The sequence below is a fragment of the Cinclus cinclus genome, chromosome 2 (assembly GCF_963662255.1).
Source record: "Cinclus cinclus chromosome 2, bCinCin1.1, whole genome shotgun sequence".
NCBI classification, from domain to species: Eukaryota; Metazoa; Chordata; class Aves; order Passeriformes; family Cinclidae; genus Cinclus; species Cinclus cinclus.
The window spans coordinates 62,160,925-62,173,143 of NC_085047.1; the positions used below are offsets into that span (position 1 = coordinate 62,160,925).

General features: G+C 34.1%; 1 protein-coding gene across 1 annotated transcript in view; it reads right to left on the reverse strand.

Annotated features, from left to right (window-relative positions):
* The window catches only part of DIAPH3 (diaphanous related formin 3), a 203,592-nt gene that overhangs the window by 139,899 nt on the left and 51,474 nt on the right, over positions 1 to 12,219 (reverse strand). The gene's annotated exons all lie outside the window — the stretch shown is intronic.

The following is a 12,219-nucleotide window of genomic DNA, read 5'->3' on the forward strand; positions in this document are numbered from 1 at the left end:
AGTAGCATGAGATGTGCAACAAAATAAAATGTAAAGAGTTATGTAGTTCTCAACTCTGAAACAGGATATTAGGATTTATTTTAAATCAGAAACATAATCCATTTGTTTAGTTATAACATATACATGATTTATTTCTAAATCATGTATATGACAAAAAAGAGACAAAAAAGTTCCGACTTCTGTAGGAAAGTAAACAGGATGCACACCAAACATGTAAATCACCTTAACCTTTTCCTCAGAAGTGGAGAATATAACTGAAGACTATATAGTAATCTGCAGCACAATTTTCCAAGAACATGTAAATGTTCTAATCTTAGAACAGTTTTTCACAATTTGCACATTAAAAGCTTTTAATTACTATTATAAAAAATTCAAAAAGTGAAATAAATTTAGAAATATAGATGAATCCACATGATTTAGAATCTACAAAAGAACCTTTTCCATTTCCATAATTCAGAGCCTAAGTGCTTAGCAATATTTAAATATACTCAAAGACTTAACATTCAGCGTACTATTCAATATAGCAATGCAACAACTTTCTTTAAATTAAAATATTCTGTTAAAAGCTCTCTCTAATATGAAAGAGAAATATGAAAAATATGCCACAAACAGGAATCAATGAAGCAACTGGATTCTGGGTTACAAGACAACAAGTGCTATTTCATTAAAAATAAATCTTGCAGGAAATAACACTGACTTCATTTCTGCAAAAAGTGCAAAAGAGTTTTCTAGTTAAAACCATGGCTGTACATCTTCTAATTACAGAATCACATTTCTTCTGTGTTATTACAGATGTACAATTGACATTACTTCCAACATTTGCACTTCTTAGGGTTTTCTCTCCTCTTTCACCAAACCTGTAATAGCTATTCAGTAATCCAGACCATTTACTGTACTATGAGACACTCTTGTGGTACATTAAGGAATGAAGTGATGAGCCAATCATAAACAAAAAGATTCAATCTCAGAAAGCATCCATTGCAAGCAAGTTTAAGAATATTCACAATTTTAGAATATTTTATTAAAAAGCAAGCAGGAGAGATCTGCAGTATTCATTCTCACTGAAATGCTGTATCTGACATACTATTTGACAGAAGCTAAACAGAAAAGCTGAATTGCAAGCGAATTCTTGTTTTTGTTGGCTGAAGAACATTAATACCACATCACACTATAAAAGTGAAGGTAACTTCATATTATCTTATGTTAAAAAGGGTATATAGTTCTGCAACAAAAAAAGGTATTTGATAATCTAATGTATCTACCTAAGTTGGAATATCAGACAAATACATTGTAAATATAGTTTTAAGCTAATTCTAATTATCGTGTATTTAAACATCTGTCCAGAAAGCTTTTCATTCCTCTAGCAATTCAGGCAAACAAAATTTGTATAATTAAAGCTACTTGAATTCCAGCTCCTCAAAGTCAGTGCTAGAGTTCTATGAGACTGAAGATGATGTAGTCTGTGTTACAGAGATTCTGCACAATTAGTCTAATAGGTGGATTTGGTTATTGCACACATCTTTTATGAAGAAAAATATAATTTATCATATGAGAACAATAACAGTAGTATTTCTTTACTATCTCATCACACATCATTGCATTAGCCACAATTTTTTAAATTCTGGAAAAAGACAGTAAGTCCATTTTGTACCAGTTGGGAGTCTTTTTTGTATTGTTTAGTTAGGATCTCCAGATCCTGTAGAATAGGATTTTATCCCTCTCTTCCTGTTACATTTATGTATGCATAATGGTTGACTAACTAGTTAGTCACTATACCTTTTAGACTTTTGAGGAATTAGTCTAATCTTAGATGCATAAAAATGACTTACTAGTTATACTAGTAACAACATACTCATTCTATTTGACCTAAATATCATTGTATGTAAATGAGGGTCCTGCAGCAGAATTATAATTCAATTAAATCTATATGACCCCCCCCCCCCAAAAAGGTGGAATACAAATACTACACTGAGTAAACAGAAAACTTCAGCTGGTGATCAAAGAGTAAGTCTTAGCTTCAGAGTCTGCAGTGCCATAAGTACCAAGAGCTATACAGACTACAGTCTGTAGTCCAGAACAAACACCAAGAGTGTAACAATTTGTGTTACTATTTTTTATAAAGTTAAGCATAATGCAATTTACATTTCACCCTAAAGGCAAACATGAGTTCTAGCAAAATGAATCACATTATTTTCTTGACAAATCAGAAGCACGTTAGCTCCTTCACACAAGGAATGCTTTGTCCTTAATTTCTCCTTTTATTTTCATACTGACTTATTTTTGCCTCTGTAGTTTCAGAAGGGCTTTATATAGTTCCAAATATGCTTCCTGCTTTGAGTTTTGGCCTATACTCCCAAGTTCTCAGCAACAGAAATCTGGAGATCCAAACTGTCTATTTCCAGTATATCCTGAGTATCCTGTTCTCAAAAACCTATTTTTGTTGCAGTGGTTGAGATTCTTTGTGTTTATTATAAAGCATGAATCTGCACAGCTCAGCTTATGTCCCATTTGTCCCCACTTGATCATTACCTCTTCCTTATTCTGCTGAATAAGGAAGAGCCCCAGGTACATTCTGAGAGTTAACTGCTAGCAGCAAATGGATTCTACCTTCCACTTTTTAAAGTCTGAACAAGTCCATTTATCACTTCTGCTTCTCTTCTATAGAGCACCAAAACAGGATTCCAGAGAACAGTAGTTCACACTACTAGATTAGTACTGTAAATAAACTTTCTCTTTTGACTTTTTGCAGTTAAGATGATATAAACTGGTTTGGTTTTAGCTACATTTATCCATGTTTGTTTCTTACAGCAACATTACAGATCTGCTGAATTACAGATGCCAAGATTTTTGCTGCAATGTGCAACCATGTCCTGTTCCTCTTCAAGCAATCCAGCTACAGCTGCCTCCTGTTCTGTCAGCTTTGGTAGCAGCTTTTATTCAAACAATCTTGCTGAACACCAATTTGACTTTTTCATCCTCCCACTATTTCAAATAGATCACCCAGTATTTCTCAAGAACTTATACTGAAATACCAGCAACAAAAAACAACATTCTGTTTCATATATATCAAGTACATTGCAGTCAAATTTTAAGTGCCACAAGACATTACACCACACAGTCTAGGAAAGGGAAAGATAAGCAGTCACCCTAAGCAGGCTCCTTCTAGCTTCTTATCCTTGCCAGCTATACTTATGCATTTACAATTTTAGAAAAAGGCATTTCTATATCAAACAAGTCATACTGCACAGCAGGAAACATTTAGTCTTTATAACTGTTAAGCTGAGTAATACAGCAGATGAAATTTTTAAGTTTCATTACTTAACTGATGTTAGAAGTAAGGTTGTAGAAGAACTATCTTGTGAATTGAAAAGTAGAGTTCCACTAACTTCTAAAAATAGGAAGAGTGGAGCAACAAAGCCATAAAACAGAAATATGAAGTTGTTAAAAGCAACAGGATATGCTGTCTGTGTCCTCATTCTCTGAAATTTAAATGACACTGAATGCAACAAACTCACCCAGAAGAAGGTATCTGAAAACACAGCTATTTCACAGTAAATATTCAACTATCGTGCCAGACAGCTACAACAGTGCAAACACATCCTGACCTGTTACAAAAGTTTTCAGAACGTGGAACTAGATTATATCTTATGCAAAAGAATATTTTGTTAAAGCTCGGATTTAACCCCCCCAAAAAATCCTATGATTTCAGATCAAATAAATTCTCTCAATTCTTACATAACGTTCAGAACCTGATTGCTCTTAATGAGGGGGTACATCATCTACAGGACATTTACAAAAGTGCTTCATGGTGATAACTATTTCATTAAAAAGATTGAAAGAGCCCTGTTAAAATATCTGTCGGCAAACTATCATGACAAGGTAGAGACTAGAAAAACCTATTTGGAATGAGGAAACTATATGAGAAATTTATCATGTTGAGATCATGCAGAGAACAGCAACCCACTATGGAAGCCTCTTTCACAAAAATTCATATGAAGTACTCAACAAGTTTTTTTTAATTAAGAACTCACTTTAATTAAGAAAATAAATTACGCATTAGATAAGGCCAGGTCATATTTACACAAAGTTAGTAGATAATGAAGATTATGTAATCTTAGGGGGTAAGGAAAGAAAATGTCTATAGCCACTTTGTACATAAGAATAACTTAAATTATTGCTCAAGCTGAACCTGATCAAATGCAAACAGAACCAAAGACTCTGCCAAATATAATACTGCTCAAGTCTGCATGGCATACCCGTACCCAAGTACTGTCTAACAGCTGCCTAATTGGACATCACTGCTCCATTAACACATAATCTCTTTGATTTTTTTTTGTTTTGTTTTTCAAAATGAATTGTCCTTGAAATTAATTTCTTCTGAAACAAGCCATTCACTGAAAAACCAAATGATACATTTTCTAAAGGACAAAAACTAGGGCTCATGGAAATTTAAATGCTAATAATTTTCATCAACAGTGACTTTGAAGGTTTGCCAAATAAGGTTTGTTAAACATTCCTTGCATGTAAATTATTTTTCTCAGTTCACAATGCAAAAAGGCTGCAATAAAAGCAGTGCTGTAATGAAGATTTTATTACACTCAAATACAGTGTTACCTTTAGTCAGATATAAACACTTGCAACATTAGATTGGAAATTCATCAAAAGCATTTAGTGCATAAACATGTAGCAAAACCAAATAGGAGGTAAAAACCCATGAAAATAGGTTTGTACCAGGTGCAGAGTTTTATACCTCCTGTGTGATACAAACACTAGCAAATTAATTCATGCCGAATCCTCACCAGTATAGTGACAATTATATTTAAGTTCTTAAAGTGAGTGTTTTCTATTAAATAAACAAAATTATCAGACTGAGCAAGGGCACTGGGATGACCTTCCGGAACTTGTGTTTTAGGTTGCAAAATTGTTTTTCTATTCTGTTGGTATTTATAGTTTAGGCCTTATGAAATTGAGTAGACTTTTTTTGATCTCCGGATAAATGAAAATAATATCTACCTCCTCTAAGATCTTACTTGTTCACACTATGGAAACATTTTCTAGTAGAAATCAAGAAAGGAACACTTATTGCTTCTAAAACATGAAGCCTTCAAAGGCTTTCCCTACCACAGTGCTGGGAAATGGGAGTGGAGTGCTTTTGTTATCCCGAATATACTGTCATATATTCATCAAAAATGAAGTTACTACAGATTGATATTGTATTTTGTGTAGAAATCAACTCCTTAAAAAAAAAAAAAATCAATTGTTTGAAAGAAGAAGGTAAAGGTGAACTAAAGGAACAACTCTGTCCAGGCACTTCACTGAGGAGAAAAGGCGAGCACTCAACTCAATCTGGTTTGAAGCTGACAGGAAATAATAATCTGTGTAAAAGGTAAGAAACAGCCATTTAATAACAGCACATACTACAGCTCTGTCAAAAAGGGGGGAAAAAAAGTAAATTAAAATTAAGTTATAGTTAATACTGTTCTTAGGTAGATGCCTACAAATGCTGTAGCAAACTCTTCAATATCTTTTCACTATCTGACAAAGTAGTTCCTAACTGAAAATACAAATCAAAGTACCTTATCTAATAAAAGTTTTTCTAATCCTATTAACAACATCTACTGACAAACTCTTTTCTACAGTCCTACCAGAATATCTGATGATATTCATGATTCTGACATAGATTAGGCCACTGATGACACAGTCGTTCAATAATTAATTAATTCAAGGGAGAATTCATCCTAAGAAGTTGTCAAAGAAGAATAAAGGGGAAAACATGCCACAATTTTAGCTTCAAAAAAGACAAACAACGACAAAAAAATGCTATTGTCAGGGTATTTTAACCACTCCTATGCTATTTTTTTTTCAGGTTTTCTGGGGGTTTTTTTGCCACACATTCATGGAGCTATCTGGATATCAAAGTCAGGTTTTAGGAGTTATTCACATTCCACTTCTTTAAATACATTTAACAGTCTGAACAACTGAATGATTTTCCTATCCACGACAAGATATCAGAAAAAATAAATTAAGATTAATTAATTATCCCTAAACTGGGTCTGTTTTGCTGTGACAGTAATTGGTAAGTGATCTCCGTGCTTTTAATTCAATGCACAAGCTTTTCTATTTTATAAGACAGCAGTTAGGTGGGCATCTGGCAGCCAGCCAAGCTCAATGCACCACACAAGTATATTCAACCACCGATTCCTATAAATCAATCTCTACCTAACAAATATGATTTGGTACAAATATTTTAAAAGTATAAGAGCAGATATAATTCTATTTGCTAAGAATATAAACTAATACACTTACCACCAAACAAGACTAAATATTCCATTCACTCTCTCCATGTGAAGATGATACATTCAAGCTGCAAGTTACCACTGACATTTCAATGCTTTAGTTGCTGCTCCTTCTAAATGCTCATAACTTACGCCTGCCTTCTTCAGAAAGAAAACGTTTTTCCTTATTTTATATGCACAAATCTTTTGTGTTTTCACATAACTGTGTTTTCAGGACAGTTAGGATGATACTGAAAGGCAGTGAAACAAATGCATAGCAGACTTTATTTACTTCTACTTGTACAGTTATATTAAAAGATAACTCAGGTTACTCAGTGCTGTATTATAGCAGAAATTACTAAACAATATTGTTTAGTTTAAGTTTGTAATAATAAGATTATACAAGTACAGTTTGGAGCTACCTCTGATAAATCCTCTGGAGGAGGAGGAAAATACAAAGTTTGTGGGCTCCACCTAATCTTTCAGATGGATGACAGCCTGTTCTCTTGCTTATGCAAGGTGGGCTGTGGTGTGTTAAACAGAGCACTAAACTGATTTATATCACTAATTTGGTCTTCTCAGTAGCATTTACTCTCTTTTCTGATTTAAAATATTTGAGACTTAATTGGCACTATAGCACCTTAGGTCTTGATTTTTCTTACAGAGTATACAGAGGAAAAAAAAAATTAGAACTATATCGACCTTTACAAATCAAGTGCCAACAGAGATAGTACTTCCCACAGAAGTGCTTTATTTCTGAATAATCAAGTCTGGCAGGAGCTCTGGTGTGATGGGATCAGACAGTGCCATTTCCAATAAGATTAGGATGAAAATCTGTCCTAGTTGATAAAAAAAATAGAGAAACATCATGCAATCTTTCTCTCGAGTTTACTAGATTAATTCCCTTTGATATCTAGAAAAGAAAGAAGATAACATTTCTAATTTTTTCATGCCATCTCCTATTAGCTGTAGTTATCTGCATATTGCTAAAAATAATGAAGAATTTACAAGTGATTTCTTGTATGTTTGATATGCAATTTCTAATCCTCATCTGGAGTTTATCACTTTAAACATAAGAGTCTTTGGATCAAGTCAAATAAACTTATTGGTAGGATATTTATAAATACAGCACATTAATTATAAAGGACATATTTCAGGAAACTACTAGCTTTCTTATATTTTGCATACATGAGATGTCCAAATTGTCATTTTGGACTGAAATATTTCAGGATTTCTTTTTTGGTTAGAGGTTGTCTTCTTGTGTACTCTATGCAAGCTCCTAAGTCTTGGAATCACCTTGGCAAAGCTCTTCAAGGACCCAAAGGATTACCTTAAGCAATACGTAGCTGGAACTCTCTTTTTATCCGGAGCATATATCCCACATTATGCCTAGGCACTACAGTCTCACTACATTAATTACACTTACTCACAGACTTCAGCAACTTACCACTATAATCTTCTCCACACCAGTACTCTTCAAAGCAACTCCACAAACCCAGTATTTGCATACTAAAATTTACCTTATTTCAGTATTGTAAATCTTAAACATAGTAGCTTGAAGCTACTCCAAGCAACCTGGCACTCATATCAATGATTAAAGAACAAGAACTGCAATAAGAGAGGTTCCTAGAAAAGACATTATGCCAGCCTTAGCACATCTTATAATGCATCCTCCCCATTTAGCAAAAGAGACGGTTCCTTCCTATAAATGTAACCTTTCTTATTTCTTTTGGACCATTTATCACTGAATTTTCCTAATGTTCTTTGAACCTACTGATCTTTTGAAGTTGTCTCGAAGTGGTCCCACCAAGTCCTTAGCTAGCTTCATTTACAAAAAATTAAATACACATTTCAAAATTAGCCGAAGGGTCCTTTGTAAGAAATTCAAGATTCAAAATGAGTATGTGAAGAACATCCTGTTTATATTTATCTAGATACATTTAATGAGTTTTCCCATTATCTTTACACTTTTACATTTTTAATGCTAACTTTTTTCTTGCAATACTATCTTGAACTTCCCTATCATGACAGGTGCATTGTTTTTACCCCATAGCTTTAGCTGCTGGCAATTTTTCTGTATTATAATACAAAGTTTCCTCAAATCTTGGATATAGTTAAATCTCATGCTTTATTATCACAAAATACCCAGCTTCTCTAATCTTAACATTTTCTCATCACATATGTGTTGTGATCCAAGAGCTAATAATACAACATAATAACATTAGAAGGAATTTCCATTCACAAGGTTGAATTGGTTTTGCAAAGGAAGTTTTTTGCAAAGGAGGTTTTGCAAAGGAGGTTTCTGGTACCCCACAAGATTTTCACAATTCTACAGCTCATGCTATCATTTACGCAGTGTCACTCCCCCAACTGTATATCTAATAATTCCAGCAAAGTTAGCAGAATGTTAACTTTACAGACCAGTGATTATTCTTCCATCAGGCTTCCAGTGCATTACAAAGCAGTTGACATTCAATAATGAGCATTTGTGTTTGTTCATCTTATCTCTTAGGATTAAATAATATAAAAGCACAAGTAAGCTCCAGCTCTGCTATTCAGTAATTTTCACATATCAATTAAATTTAAGTCATACAGTCACTTAAATGTTTTCCAAAAGTCATAGTAAGAGATTTCTTTAAAACCATTGTTGCCGGAAAGGCTTTGCACAGATTTTCTTCACTGGTCTGAGATCATGAGGATAACTCTGGTGGTTAATTCTTAAACTCTTGATATTTCACTTCTTTGTCTATCATGTTTCTTCTAACCACCGTTCATAGCAACCCTTCTTCTTACCTTTAAAATGTATCAGGCAACCAAAGATCACCCATGCAAACCATTTACATTCACCACCTTATTTTCAGAATTTGTCAATTACTTTTCTTTCCCCCCAGTCAGTGAGTAGTCATGGAGCTGTAAGAGGTACACAAAATCAACTCTACTGAGGTAACCAACTCACAGCCAAAACCAATGGTCAAAACAAACCCACAACAATGGTAACCACAATGACAATGCAGTGGCATTTCACAGGTTATGTATCAGTCAGGGATATCACCACAACATGAACAGGAACAATGACCTAAAGCATTCAATCATACACTGACACACATGGAGCCCTCTCACTTAGGCTTTTATGACAAAGGAGTTGGTTTGCCATTATGCTCTTGACAAAATTCTAAATCAATGAAAAAAAGATCACATTTCATTTTCAGTAAGTTGCTAACATAATACCATTAGCAACTGATGCTTTGATACTTCTCGGTGTTCATCTCAAGGTTTCACACATTGCTTTCACAAAATGATTCAACTTTTGAAAAGTGACAAATCCAGCTTTATAACACACAAAAGAAAATACCCCATTATCATCCATAGTCTATGTGGACTTTCCATTATCACCATCAGCATGCAGTGCAGTGAAAACGTTTCCTCCAGTACAGTATCAAGACTGCTGCCAGCAACAAGTCAAAGAAGTGGTTATTTCCCTCTACTCTCCTTCTCAGGGAGATACTTCCTCACTCTCAGGGGAGAAGTATCTACAGTATTTTGTATGGGTTTCCCCATCTCAAAATAATTTTTTAAGAAAGTACTTTGGAATGAGCACAGCAGAAAGCCACTAATATCATTAGAGGGCTGAAACATAAAGATGCAGACCGGAAGTTTAAAAAGTTGTCAGTCTTGAGAAGAATAATAAAGGACAAGGGAAAACTTACTGTTGTCTCAAATGACCTGACATAAAGCTGGAAATAAGAGGGAACCAGAATTCCTGGAGGTGTAGAAGCCAGGGGAAATAGGCACAAGTTTCAACAAAATATATCCCAAAAGATATTATGAAAATTCACCACAATGCCAAACATGTGGACAGACTGTCCATCCCTACATCTCCATCTTGAGAAATACCTCAAACTCAGCTGGAGAAAGTCCTGAGCAACATGAACTAGATTGGTCCCTTTACAAAAAGCTGTTTGCCATCAAAAAGATGACCTTTAGGGGTTTCTTCCATGGTTCATATCTCTGAAATATCTCTGGATATACTCAACAAAGGTTTCCTACAGTCTGAAGCTAGGCCCTCTCTTACTTCTTTATTCTTGCAGTAGTATTTCCTTCATACCTCCATAGCTTTCAGTTTTTCAATTGCTTCAATGCCCCTTCAGAATCAACATATTTTATAACTCCTATATAAACATCTGCTGAATCTTCAAATCTATTCTATACTGTTCTGTATTCTTTTTTCTAGTGAAAATTCTTTAGTGGATTATTTACATAGACATCAGACTTCCTTTTCTAGATCAACACTGATATACTTTTGGTATATTAGCAGGCAAAATGCACCAACTGAATATTTGAGTACTTCAATTTGATTTTACTTAGCGATAATAAAATTCACTTAAAGTATCATTGAACATTCTGATCCCCTCTTCCTCTACCAGATACCTCTTCTTATGCAAAGATTTTAATGAAAAGAGTGCATAAGCAGACCCTCCAGCAGAGTGGAAACTAGCTCATTCTTTGCAAGCCATCATTTGGCTACAGAATAATTTTCAATTTCTCATCTTTCTGGTTTTAGACACAAAGCTTTAGAAATAGTCAAGGACTGTTCCCAATTTGAGTGTAGTGAATAGCTTGCTGATTCTACTTTAGAGAGCCTGGTGTTAAGTCTCCTCAAGACTGTGAAGAAAACTGTATGTCTCCAATTTCTTTGATAAGTTTTGTTGTAATCAGTAAATTAAGTAAAAGCTACAAAGAAGTATCCCCTCTCTCCATGGCCATGAGAACAAAAGCAGTTGCTTTTCTGTCCTCTCTACTGGAATTCATGCTGTCAACAAGAGACCTTGAGGTCGGGTTCTGCCTCCTAACACACTTAAGCTTTCATTTAAAGCTCTGTAAACCACTCATTTGAACAAAAACAAAATTTAGTTCCATGCTGCCCTTTAAACACCTACTTAGTGTTCTAAATAAAATCTTTAGTGTCTCCACTTCCTTTGAAAGATGGCACATATATATCACCCATGTGGGATGAGAGATTTCAAAACTTAAAAATAAAGAAAATTAAACAGTAAGCCTCACTTGTAAAAAAGAAATAAATTTGTCCCCAGAGACCAGTCTTTAAATTGCTACACACACACACAAACACATTTGGTATAAAAGTGTAATTCATTGACTTTCCAATTGTAGATCCAGTAACTCTTTTCTATTGGGTTTTGTCAAAACAATGTATTCAGTCCATTCAGTTAAATATTGAGGGATGTTAATCTTGTTAACTCTAATGTTCTTGCTGTCTGTGGAGACTCACAATCCTCTGCTGAGCCATTAACATGTTTGGCCTGGATATCATCTTGTCTCCCAAATTTTACTGTTTAATTACACATAGGAAACTATTTCCTCCAGCGGCTTTTAAAACTTCCAGCCTACTAATTCAGGGAACTTCCATGGGAATTCTCCCAACATTATAAAGGTACCATAATTAGCTTTTAGACTTATTTTAATAGATTCAAGCAAACATGTCTATGGTGATGTTTTTTTGCCTTTTTATATTTTAACAACATTCTTAATATTATTAAGTTTCAGCAGCAACAAGATATAATACTTAAATCAGTAGAAAAAGTGCTAGGGCATAAAAATTATGCTTTGACAAGAGTGGAATAAAGTTCTTGGTTATGGTGTAAGAAATATTGGATAATACACACAAGAGGGTACCCAAAAAAAGGGAGAAATTTGAGAATGCCATGCCATTCTACTAATAAAAATAGAAAAACAACATTTTTAAAACAAAGTAAAATTACAATAACCCCTGTTCAATTTGCAAAGTAATTAAACATTACAGCTGTTTAGCTATTCTAAGTATTACATCTCCAATACCAAAAAAGGAGGGGAAATAAATGTGTCAGAAAGTGACAGGCATTTTATATGTGGGACAGAATAACCTAAACTACTACTAAAATGACTTACT